The sequence below is a fragment of the Furipterus horrens genome, unplaced genomic scaffold (genome assembly GCF_987537825.1).
Source record: "Furipterus horrens unplaced genomic scaffold, mFurHor1.1.pri manual_scaffold_2, whole genome shotgun sequence".
NCBI classification, from domain to species: domain Eukaryota; kingdom Metazoa; phylum Chordata; class Mammalia; order Chiroptera; family Furipteridae; genus Furipterus; species Furipterus horrens.
This window is the reverse complement of record NW_028327172.1, coordinates 155,132,061-155,145,350: the sequence shown is the minus strand read 5'-3', so window position 1 is coordinate 155,145,350 and position 13,290 is coordinate 155,132,061.

Genomic DNA, 13,290 nt, shown 5'->3' with positions numbered 1-13,290 from the left:
TCTGGCTTTCCTTGAGTTGTAGGTTAACTTTTCATGTCCCTTAACCCCCTCACCCTCTCACAAAAACATGTATTTCCATCTATCATTCTTTACCTGAGTTCAGCCTCTGTTCCTTCAACAGCCCCTGTGTGTGGGGAAATGGGCATCTGGGCCTCTCTTAAGAAGGACAGCAAAGAAAGACTATCCGCCAGCCCTAGTGCCCACAGTTCCATTCAGAAGCACAAATGTAGGCTGACTCTTTGCTCTTTCTTTCAGTACTTTACAATTTTTCTACTTAAACACGCAGACACAGGTTTACTATGGGAGTAGTAGGTATTTTAATACATAAATATCTTTATCCACTTTGAGAATGTGTTTCCTGTTTTGACTTGTTCTCTAAATATGTATAATTTTGAAATTACAGGTTTACGTAAGGAGGACAATTTAGTCAAGTATAACTTTCTTCACAAAACATGTCCTGGTTACAGCACGTAAACTGTGGAATGTGAGCAGGCTTAGAGAAGGCACAAAACAAGTCACCTTCTCCCCACTCCTCCATCCCAACATTTAAAAACATAACTGTTTTCTACAGCAACTAAGTCTATAAAAGGAGTTGCTCTCTAAGCAACGGTAGTAGGGACCAAAACCTTAGCAGATATCACGCAAATAGAAAAAATTCAAAGTCCCATCATAGAGACAGAAATTTCCTTTAGCAGAAAGATCTTTTAGGCCCAGGTGGCTAAAGGGCATAGTCGCTTCACCTGCAGTCTCTTAGACCATCTGCTGAGTTTTTAAACAATGGTGAGAGGAAGGGTGACACCTGGAGAACTGGGCTGTTTCACTTGTTGTGTAGTTGAACATTAGTACAACTCCAGACGGTTTCTTTTTCAGCATCTCACTGTTTTTTGGAGTGTTCATTTGTGAGGCCAAAGGACAAGTTTCTGACTTGAAATCCAAAGGCATCAGTTTCAAAACTGAGAGCTTTTCCCTCACATTGGAAAACAACCAACTAACTTAAATGGGTTTGTTTATTAAAAGTCAAATCAAAGCAGAAACATATAAATAGGTTGTATATATACCCAATGTAGATGAAGGATAGACTTCCACTGTGTCATAGGCTGGATTTCCTGGAAGCAGTTTCCGAGGTGGAGATTGCTCCACACAGTTTCTTTGGGGAGCAGTACCTGGAGGAGACTGAGGGAAGCTGAGCTGGGCAGAGCAAGAAGTGTTCTCAGCACGTGCCTCAGGCCATGCTGGAGCTGGAGTGGCCCTTCAGAGTTGTCACAAACTGGGGATAAGTTCAGGTTTTATAATCCCTTACCCACTCTCCTCACCCCCTTTGCCACTGGGCTGACCTAATGACCTAATAACAGAAGAGAAGGGGGGACAACTTGGAAAACACAGTGCCTTCTGGGCTGAGAGTAATTTCCTGAGAGGAGCTTGGCTTGGCTGTAAGCCGATGGCAGCCTACACTCCCAGCAGATGACCTCAGTCCTGGAAAGGGGATTGGGACAATCTATCACAGAGAATGAGAGAAGTGGAGTCAGACTAAAATCTGGGAATTAAAACAGAGAAGATATTTATATAATTTAATTATTACCTTTAATATTAAAGAATTAATATATAAAGCTAAATTAAAAAGAACTGAAACATAACTCTTAAGTGACTAGAAGGGAACAATGAAAAACTGCAGCGATGTAAACTAGGCAGATACCATCCACTGCAATCAAAGAAGCTTCATGGTGGGATATTTTCAGCAATGGTGGATCAAGTCAATAATTTCTGAAAAATATGTGTGTTTGTTCTTCCAGGCAATGATCTACAGAAAGAAACTTTTTTATGCTAAAATATGGAGAGGTCATTGAGATGCAGGTGACATTACAAAATCCTCAAGATGTTTTATAGCAGAAGCTCCACCAGCATCTGGCCGATGACATTGGGAGGCACATTCACGCTCTCAGAGTTTTCAGCTATTTGCAGAGAGTTGTGCCAAACAATTAAAAACATCAACAATAAATGAATTGATGAAGTTCATGTCATTGAGTGGGATGCTTCTGGATATTTAAAAGTTTTGAGTGTCAGTAATTGAAGATAATTAGACCTAGAACTCTGAGTTAGAACATCAGGCTCACGTCATGTATGAGGGTAGGGAGCAGCAGTTGGTGAGCGCCATGGATCAGGGACAATGACAGAAGAGTGTTTGGACTCAGCCAAGACAGGTACCATTGGAAGTAACCCTGGGAGGAATTCACCAATGCTTGGGAAGTAGGAATTGTTCATTTCTACTAGAACTTATTTAGTTATTTCCATTTTCAAGGTATATATTTAGTATACTGCCCAATTTATTCATAGATACATGCAATTCTTCTCAATGAAACTTTTAGTGTTATTTATAAAGTCCCAAGTCAAAAGAAATGTTTGAGCCAGAAGGGTACTAAAGAAGTAGGTAAATTCACCAAGTATTTCTTGTCACTCTTCTGGTGCCCCAATGGGAAGATTAGAAAAGCAGCATCTTTTAGAAAATGATGCCTACATAAAGCTATTCCTTTGTGGGTGTGCCACCTGCCTGTTATGTAATATTTTCACACACTGCCTCCAAAAGAGAAAGAAAAGCAGAACTATATATAGAAAGCAATTATAATTCCTACTCACTGGGGTAAGCCCTGGGAAGTTTCTCAAGTCACATACTGATACAGAATTTTATTTCATTTCCTTCACTGAAAATGTGTTTGTACATTGGCCTATAAATGGAAAAAATAACAAATACAGCTTCTGTGATTCCAATAGATTCCACAATGAAAAGTAAGAAAAAACCAGAATGTACTACTAAGGTATGAGGGTCAAACTCCAGAGGCTTGAAATGAGATTCTTGTCACACTTTCTTAGAGACAAGAAAAATGCAGTAGCCTGGACTCTTGTCCATTCTATTTGGATACCAGGTCTCCTGATATCCTTCTTGCTGGACATCTGGACATCATCCTTTCACTGTCCCTAGGCTGGGAAGATCCACCCACCTGGATTTGAACAGGCTAAGAAGGAGACTAAATTTCAAAAGCATTCAACCTGCTGTCCTGAGGCATCTCTGTTGCCCTGTGCCTACCCATTGAAGGGGATGCCAGTGCTGCCTGGATGTATGTAAGGATGAAATAAAAACAAAAACTTGAAAAGGATTTTACAAACTGAAGAGCTCAATCAATGAAAAAATATTAGGTGTCATTGTACGTCTTTGTCTTTGTTTCCAGGGATGTTTGCTGAATGAGTTGTGATGGATATTAAAAATTCATACCGAAGAGAAGATGAAAAACGTGAAGAGATAAGAAGATGCCTTCAGCTCCTTGCAGTTAGCCCTGTTGTCTTCTATCTCCTCCCTGACTCAGCACTTGCAGCCATCAGAATGGGGAGCAATTAAGTGTTTGTGCCTGGGTTGGTCTCCCAACTCCATGGCCAGTTATGGTTTTCCCTAGAGATCGTATTTCCAGCTTTCTCTTTTACACACGGGTCCTGAAGTGCCTTTAGCCTCTGGCTCTCCTTCCCTTCCTGGTAAAATATGCAATTGGAAGGAGGCCCACAGACACAGAGAAAGGACAGAGAGAGAGAGAGAGAGAGAGAGAGAGAGAGACAGAGACAGAGACAGAGACAGAGAGCAGAGACCTGAAAACAAAACTCACACTGCAATCTGGTCCTCCAAGCCTTCAGGTAGGAGATCTAGTTCCTTTATTCTGAGGGCAGAGTGGGATTCTAGGAAACAGAGGAGGCAAAGAATTCTCTTTTGCAGTTCTGATCCAGAACAAAGTGTGAGAATCCTCACTTCAAATATCTATAGCTATTAACCCCTGTCATTTCACATTCATAAAAATTAACCACTCACAAACTTCCTTTCCCAGATTCACTTAAATGCAAACACTGTAATTATTAGCTTTACACCACTCATGTTTCAGGCTGGCAAGACAGCTTCAGAGGTGACAGAGCTAGAAATATCTATTTCCTCTCTAATCAAAGAGAGAGGCAAGGCCTGCTCCTTGGGAGCCCTCTTCCTCCAGAGGTACCTGCACTGCCTATAACACCTCCGTTCACCATGACTAGGTGAACCACAGAAAGAGTCCAAGCCTGGAAGTCGAGTCTTGAATTCTAATCCCGGCTCTGCTGTAGCTCTGTGACCTTGGACTATTTCTCAGAAAGTGTTGGGTTAGATTCTAACAGAGGTTCTCAAACTAGGTTTCCCATGAGGGAAAAAAGAGCTCTCTAGAGAGAGTTTTTAAAATTCCTGATGCTGGCACCTCCCTGACCAATTAAATCAGAAGATCTGGGAATAAGACTCAGGCAATAAAAGTTCTCCAAGTTCTTCAGGTGGTTGCAACGTTTAGCCAAGGTTAAGAACTCCTAGTTTAGTTCAATGTTTCTCCACTCTGGCTACACAGGAAGACCAATCAAGGGACTTTAAAAACAAGAGTCCAGAGTCCCACCCTAGAAGAACTCCAATAGAAATCTCTGGGGTTGGTCTCAGCCATGATAGGCTGTCAAAGTGCCCAGGTGATTCTAATATGTAGCTAAGTTCCTGGACCTCCAGGTTACATGATCTTCAAGGATGCTTCTTGATCCAAGATTCCAAGCTTCCAAGAACCTGCATTTGTGAGGCTTTAAGCCTGTGAACCACTTACTCAGGAAACTAAATATTCCAACTGCTCCCTATCAGCTGCCAAGTTAAGCAACCCTGTCTGACTCTGAGGAACAAGAGGGTTATTTCCCCCACATTCATCTTCTCTGGGGCCTGGCTCTTGACAATCAGGAAGGACATACTGCCCCCACCATTTAAAATTTATGAAAAGGTTAGCTAGACTTGACCTCAGTCCCATCGTAAGAATACATGTCAGGATCCTTAAGTTTTTTTGGTCACATCATCCCCTTTGACAACTTCATGACTTCATCACAGATCCTCTCACAAGAAAACTACACTTCTGCATATGTACATCAAATTCAGCATACAAGTTTAATGGGTCCCTGAACACTGGGTGCAAAGAAAATTCTATTCTATTTCACCATAAAAGTAAAAAATTTTCAAAGCCCAGGAAAGCAAAAATTATAACATGGTAGAAAGAGCTAGGATGGAGAGTTGAGAGTCCTGAGTTCTAATGTTGGTTCCACTTCTAACCAATTGACATTTAAAAGTCATTGAATCACTTAAGGCCTCAGTTTACTCACATGTCCAATTAAGAATCATAACAGTGCCCTGGCTGGTGTGGCTCAGTGGATTAAGCAGCAGCCTGTGAACCAAAAGGTCACCAGTTCAATTCCCAGCCAGGGCATATGCCTAGGTTGCAGGCCAGGTCCCCAGTTAGGGGTGCATGACAAGCAAACACACATTGATGCTTCTCTCCCTCTCTCACTCCCTTCCCCACTCTCTAAAAATAAATAAATAAAATCTTAAAAAACAACAACAAAGAATCATAATACCTACCCTGCCTTGTTTTTCCCTTACCTTCCACTCTTATAAAAATTTGGCACATTCCTCACATACATCTACTCTGTCCAAACTGTGTCTTTGTGACCACACCACAAAATGTGTTTATTTATTTGTTAACTTATTGTGAGTGTCTGTGTTGACAAAGAAGCCATGGTGATAATGGTATGTAAGGGTTTTAGGAGCCTGGAAGAAACTGGGTGAAGGAATTGCACACGATGTCCTTCTACTTGGAGAGTGACTCAGAATCTGGGCTTGGGAGTGGCGAGTGGAGAGCTCATGGACCCACCATGTACCAGCCATAGTCCTTGGTGGGAAAAGGCTGGAACTGAGACCAGATGTCTGAGAAACAATCTCCTAGACGGCATAGTAACTGCCAAGTTGGCCACGAGCTTGGCAGAAACTATCTAGCTGGTGAGCGCCAAGTGGTTTGGAGAGAGTAGAAGCACTGCCTGGTCTCTGAGCACAGGCATTTGGGAGAATCCGTGTTCCTAGGTTCACAGGACATGCAGGTCATTAGCACTCTAACCTGACAAGTGTGCCAGTGAATCGTTTCCAGGAGGGCTGATTAGATGGCTCTGAGGGGCTCCAGATTTGCTGCCTCACCGGGAGAGCACAGGATTGTTCTACCATTAACCTTGGGCAGAGTTTGGCCTTGAAAGGAGAGAAAGTGTGAAGAATGTTTCTAGTCAATCCCCCCACTTCCCATTCTGTCCCCAGACCACATTCCCTGACTTATAGACAATGTTTATAGAAGCAGGAGATGGGTGAGAAGTGTAAGGCAGCAATGTGTGTCTTGGGCGCTATGCTTCTGCTCGGTAAATTCACTTAGAAATGAGAGAGAAGCCCCACTGCCCAGAAGAGCTTTTCCTCTTGAACAATATTGAGGAAAAAATAAAAGTGGTTGGATGTGTGCATGTGGGGAGACTAGAGAGCCTCAGAGAGCTGAGGAACAGTGCTCAAGGGGGGGGTAGAGGAATAGTGAGGGGAGCGAATGAGCTTGGAATTTTGACAGAGATCTGTCTGTCTGTAACAAAATGTGCACGCACACACATACACACACGAACACACTCTCTTTCTCAGGGGACCAGAGGGACTGACTACAGGACCAGTTCTAGAGATACTTTGGGGGTACTTTTGTTTTCATACCGAGCACACACCACATATTTATGTGCCTTCTGGATAAAATGGGTTGTCTGATCATTGCCAGATCACTCTGCAGAAGATCCCTACCTTTCCTCCTTGGGAATCAGTGAAATCCCAATGGAATGGGGAAGGGGAGTTGCCCAAAGAAGAATAATGCCATTCTCCAAGTTCTAAACCTCAAGATGGTCTCTGGTCCTTCTAACCTCAGGATCCTCAATGGAGCTGTTGCTGATGGCCATCGATATGTCGCAGTTACAGGAGAAGTGGTGAGTAGGGTGACAGACTTTGGAGATACAGCTTCTCTTCCCCATCTACTCCAGGCTTCAAGGAATGAGACACCTGCACTTCCTCATCCCTCCAGTACATGGTTTCTTGTCATTTTGTCCTACTGGAAAAGAATAATCCTGGCAATGCACTGCGCACCAGCAGAACAATGTGGCTTTCCTTTTATGTCCTTGCAATGCCTCGGCTGCTGCTTACGAACTGTTTGCAACTACTGTTTCCAGCTGGGACAGAGGAAGATATACAAGCAGTATATATTTTTTAAATATTTACTTCATTGAAAACAAAGACAGGTATCTCATAGTTTCTTGCCATAAACAAAGTGATTTGTGTTTCCAAGCTGGGGCATTTCTTGTTGTCTTTATAGATCTGACACATGAATGCTTTTGTACCACAGATTCTTTCATTTTTTAAAACCATTTTTTAGAGAAAAGCCTTCATATTCTGCACAAAACTGTTTTCCAGTATATTTGAATCACAGGGAGAAGACACAAATGTGTCGATGAGCATAATGGGAGATGGATACAATCATGGGAAGGTCGTTTTGAGGGTTCCTGTCTTGATGATTTGGCAAAGTGCCAGTGGGACCACTGGCCAGAGGAGACCAACGAGAGCCACTTTCAGATTCAAGAACGCACAAGCTTTCTTGCTGGCAGCTCCTTAACCCTACACCTCGATTCTGATGAGGTAAAGTATATTGTCACTGTTGATGGTGACACCTCACCCAGATGTTCTGTACAAACCTAGAAAGAAACTGAACAAAGCTCTCACACCCTAGATTGCGAGGCGGCTGCCCTGCAAGGTCACTCCGCTCACTGCTGCTGGAGTGAGAGGGGGCATGGACCTCTCTGAGCCCTCACACTATAGAGAAATTTGTACTGCATTTCCATATCAGTTGGGGTCCAGCCAGGAGCCAGAGACCACCCCCGTTAGTCTAAGAGAGGATGAACTGTAAAGAATTGTTAACTATATATATTGAAGAACTGAGAAAGCAAACAGAGAACACTTGGGTATTAAGGAGACAGAAACGGGAGGAAGCAAGCAACTACTACCCTAGGGCTGAGGGCACAAAGGAAGAGGTGGGAATTATTAAGACTTAGAGCTTTGAGGAGGCTTCAGGGGGCTGAAACCCTGACTTCTGAGAATAGCATACCAACTACGGACTGCCAAGCGGGAAGCTGGTGGTGTTGCTAGGGCAGACACTGACAGGAACAAGGAGCTGGGGAGTAAGTATCTTCCTGTTTCCTCCTCAGGCCTCTCTCCAGCACCCCCCATTGGCAGTACCTGGCAAAGAAGAAATATAACCTGCAGCTCCTAGCTCCAGCATCAAAGGCTGAGAACTGAGGCTGAGAGACAATGGCTTAAGAACTAGTGTGCTTGGCTAGGTCTCCTTTGCTTTATCATCACCGACCTACTTGCCTCTTTTCCCTGATCCACCATTTAAACTATGGACCGGTCCCTTTTGTTTCCTTAAAATGACTAAGCTTAGGTGGAAAGTGGATTTCCGGGAACCTTCTATTTAGGGATACCAGCATGCCTGTGACCCAGGCTTTCTCAAACTCCACTCTGTTGCCATTGGGGCTGGATAATTCTTTGTTGCAGAGGGCTGCCCTGAGCCTCATAGGATGTTGAGCAGCATCCTGGCCACTGCCTACTAGATGCTTGCAGCAGTACCCTGACCTACAGACAACCGAAAATTGCAACCAAAAAGGCCTCCAGGCATTTCCAATGTCCTGTGGGGAACAGAATCTCTGCCAGTTGAAACTTCTGCTCTAATCTCTCTCAGCATTGTTACCCAGGACTTTCTGACCTGAAGATTTCTAGAACAGTAAGAATGCCCATGCATTCACATACTACTTTATAGTTCTCAGAGATCTTTCTCTGCTTTATATAAACGTTTTTGAACAGTCCCAGGAAGCAAGAAGAGACACATACTATTGTCTCCACTTTAGAGCCTGCAAACAGACTCAGGCCCCCCCCCCCCCCCCAGGAAACCCTATCAGGCAGAAGCTACACTACCCTGACAGCCCCCACCCCCAAATTTTAGGAGGGGAAAAGGGATGGTTGGACTGCTGACTGGCAGAGAAGGAAACCTTTCCTCTGCCCCCTAGCTACCAATAATGTTCCTTTTATTCTTCTTTTAAAGTGTCCAGCTGTTGCCAGGAATACCATATAAAACATCTTTATGAAGTGAACACAGGCCCCAACAGCTTATACAAGCTGGCTCTGTCAAGGGCACTGGTGTTTCTAATTAATGCTCAGGTCCAGCGATCCACGCAAGCCCTACCTGCACCCTCTCCCTTAGGCTTTGACTTCTGGCTAACCTGCACAGGGGCCCTTGTGCTTATGACTAATAAATGCTCCTGAAGTTTCTCACTGGGTCTGAGATGGCAGAAACAAGAGTCACTTCCAACTAGCTGTGTCCTGGCCTGAGCAGGGAGCACTTTTAGGGACACCCAGGAGAAAGCTGGCTTGCCTTGCACTGTGCCCCTGAGCAGCTCATGCAGACAGGTGCCTCCCTGTGGGGGGCTCATCTTTTTGAAAGTACCCAACATCAGGTGTGGGAAACAGCAAAGGGAGAAATCTTTCTGAAAACATCGGGTAGCTATGTATCTTCACACCCTTCCCTTCACTACAGATTTTTAGGTACTCCTGAAGGATGAGGGTGACAGGGTTGTCACTAGACAGACAAAATAGGAACATATGTGAAAATAAACTGGGAACTTATGTTCACGTGTGTGCATGTGTATGTACATGTGTATGTGTGGTTTCACATGTGTATGGGAACCCTGTGGTCTGATTGGCTAACTTCTTGACTAAATTGATTACTTAAAATAATGGGGCATTGGAACTCAAAGGAAACTCAAAGAACATTTTTCCCAACTTTCTCTTTTCATTAATGAAATTAAGATCCAGAGAGCTTAGGTAGCTAATCAAGTCCATAATCTATAGCCAATTAGTGGAAACACTCAGGACTAGAACTCCACAGGCAAATAAGCTTCTTTCTGTGTCCATTACCACCTCTTCCCTGCCCCCTCTGCAAGAGTTGTGGCCAGGATTGACAGCACCAGCTGGTATAGCCTGACTCAGAGGGAAGGGACTCTTTGGTTAGTGCCTGCAAGTGACTAAGTGACCAAGGCTGATGGTCACTGGTTCACACCCCAGCTGATCATATGTATCTTGATCACTGGGAGAGGCTGACCCCTGAGTAAGAAATCATGGATTGTAACTCAGTCCTTTTGTTTCTAGTAGAGAATAAAGCCATGGAAAATACCTAGATGGGATATACAAATGTTTGGAAATACTCAGATAATTCATATTTTTCCTTACTTATTGATGTTGAGCATTTAAAAATAAAACCTAAATCTGAATATTTGCAGCTCAGAATTCAAAAGTAAGTAGGGAGTTCTATTTTGGCAAGAACTGTGCTTTAATTGCCTTGAATTTTTTTTATGGCGCTTAGCATCATGCTGGAATGGCCATTGAACTGGCATTCCAGTAATACTTGTTAATTAAATGACAGGAAGAATGATATAAAAATAAAGATATGAACTTTTTAAATAACAATTTGACATCTAGGGTCAGGTCTTTCCAAAGTGCTAAGGAAATTTTTTTATCTCTTTGTTGATTATCACAGCACACCAGGCAGGTGGCCCTCCTCAGGCAGAAGGCATATTCCAGGGTGATGAAGAACAGTGTGTCCTCAGACCTCTTACACTGTGTGTGTGTGGCGGGGGTGGGGACCCGGGGGGGGGGGTTGGTTAATGTGAAATCTCAATGATACTGAGGGACATTTGATTTGAAATTCACTTCCAAACTGTGTCATCCAAGGAAAATCACTGGACTTTTAAAGTGGGAATGATGAAGTCAGTATTTACATCTTGGGGTTGTTGTGAGGATGAAACCAAGCAAGATAACGTAGAGCACCATGCAGACTGCAAAGCGCTATCCAGAAGGTGGTTGCTGTTAGTGTGGCACTGGAGCAAAAACACCTGAATTCAGGAAAGTGGACCCCTGCCTCTGTACACTGGAAGTGGTTTCCCAAAACCACACATTCAGGCACAAGGTGGGCACATGGTGACAGCTGCAACTGCTTAACCTAGGCAGTGTCTCAGGGCAAAACAAACATCCTAATTCAAATATAAATTTTAGTTCATGAAATCATAAAGAGTAAGGACTAACTAGCTACTGGTGAGTCTGGAATTGTAAAATAAATATTCTTAAAGTTCGCTTACGAATAAACCAAATGACAACAACAAAAAAAGCAATGAGTTTATGAAAGGAAACAAAAGTGTTAAACAGAGAAGAAAATGACTGCCCAGATTCCTAATTACCCAGAATTATTCGCCTTTATTTTGGCACACTTGTTTCTAGCCTTTCTTTGTGGTTGTAAAAATATTGAAAAGTTATGGCATTGATGATGCCTAGGTGAAGCAAAGATCCTGAGGGTATAACACGAGTGACTGCAGTGAGGGAAATCTTAGGCTGGGTGCAACACCTTGTTTTATAGATGAATGAAAGTGGGTCAAGGGTCCCTTGCTCACAAGTCAGCCTACACAAGTCACAGGAGCCCCTCTGATGAACACGTCCATGGCCACCAGCCCTGAAGACATGTCTGGCCCATGGCTCAGAGTGTGTGCATGCTTCACAGAGCAGCTTCTCCCAACACATCCTGCTTGTCCTACTACTTTCTTGCCTTAGTACTATGAGTACTCTGAGTACCATGAGTGCTATGCGTAATCTCTTTTAATTCTAGCCCTGCTGATTGACTCTTCCTGCTCCACTTCATTTCAAGTTTTGCCAACATGACAATCTCCATCTATTCTTGGCATGTTGAGAAGGCTCGTTTTAACCAGGAACCTCTACCAAGCCCCTGATCTCATGAAGGTTTGAGAAAGGAAGCCCTGCTTAGCCTGGGACTGAGGAGCAGCTGAACTAGCTCCTGTGCCCAGTGGGAAGGGAGCAGCAGAGAGGGGAAGCGGGTCTCAGGAGAGGAGCAGGATAGCTCCTGGGTTCCCATCAGTTCTGCTGGATTACCTTCCTTATTTCATTTGAAAGAGAGCCTCAGAACCAGCCAGGAGATCTAAAGCCTCAGATAATTGCTGATCTTTCTCCTTGACTCTGCTTTGCTCTAAGTTAGTACAGATAAGCAACTGCTAAAGTGTGACATATTTTTTTTTCAGTTTCAAAATGCACCAGTATTAAGATTCTGTCTTGCTTGCTTGGGAAGAAAGCAGAACAAACAAACCTGGAAAATTCTAACACAATGGCTAAAAGTAAGATAAAATATAAAACATTAGGCTAGAAATAATTTCTACCACGTTCTACCAATTTCTAAGAACATATTTTTGAAAGACAAAATATAGAATAAACATACATAGGCATATATACTGTAATACACAATATCTAATTTGCACCAACATATTGTGGGAAAAAACCTCAACAAATGGAAATTTCTTTTTCAGTCTGGCAGAGAGCCACCCTGCACTCCGACTTGGGAAAGAAGCCCGTAAATAATGTGGTTGTGTCTGGTTTTACGTTACAGATTATTTGCAGATATCTAACTTTGATTATAGTTTAGCTTTTTAGATTTTTATCACAGAAACATATTTCAAAGAGCCCTGGCATGCAAATGATGGTGGAGAAGCTTGTAAAAACAAACTCTTGGGCTTCTTAGAGCCTAAGAAAACCAAAATAAAAACACTGGACAAGCTGAGGAACCCCCCACCCCACTGGCGCTGACTGGACCTCTCTCTCAGGGTTAGGTTCTGTCTGCCAAGCTCTGTGTCCTGCAAACACAACGTTTGCTCCCTGGGGTGAGTTGTGTAGTGTGGAACCCACATGAGCAGGAGGGAAAAGTGCAGCCAGCACCAGCTCCCAAATGCTCTGGAAAGAGTGGGTCAAGCTTGCTGGATGGCAGAAGAAAGGAACAGAGACAAAGGCCCATTTTCCTCTCATACAGCAAGGAATAGGTCATTCATAGCCAGGCACGGAGCCAAGGGCACCACACGACCCACCCCCACCACCACCGCCCCTAACATATACACGCTGCATACTGCAGCGGGGGCGTGGACATCAAAGCAGCCTGGAGAAAGAAGAGCAATGGCAGAAGTTCAGTGCTGCCTGAGAGGGATTTGGGAGGAGAAGCTAGCCCTGTAGACCCACCCACCTTGCCAAGTTTGCAGAGCAAGTTTCATCTGTCTTGGGAGTTGGCTTTCTAGTACCAATGGGCTCAGATTGTGTCCTGGATCTTCCCTGTGGGCAGTCTCTGACCTGGCTAGTGAATGCACATATACTGAGAACCTATCATGCTGCCTTCATGGTGCAAAGCATTAGGAAAAGGAGAAAGGCTAAGAGTCAATTTGGGGAGTGGGGAAGTGGCAAGACCAGCTCTTGCTAGACTTTGAGGCTGTTTGAAAACCCTT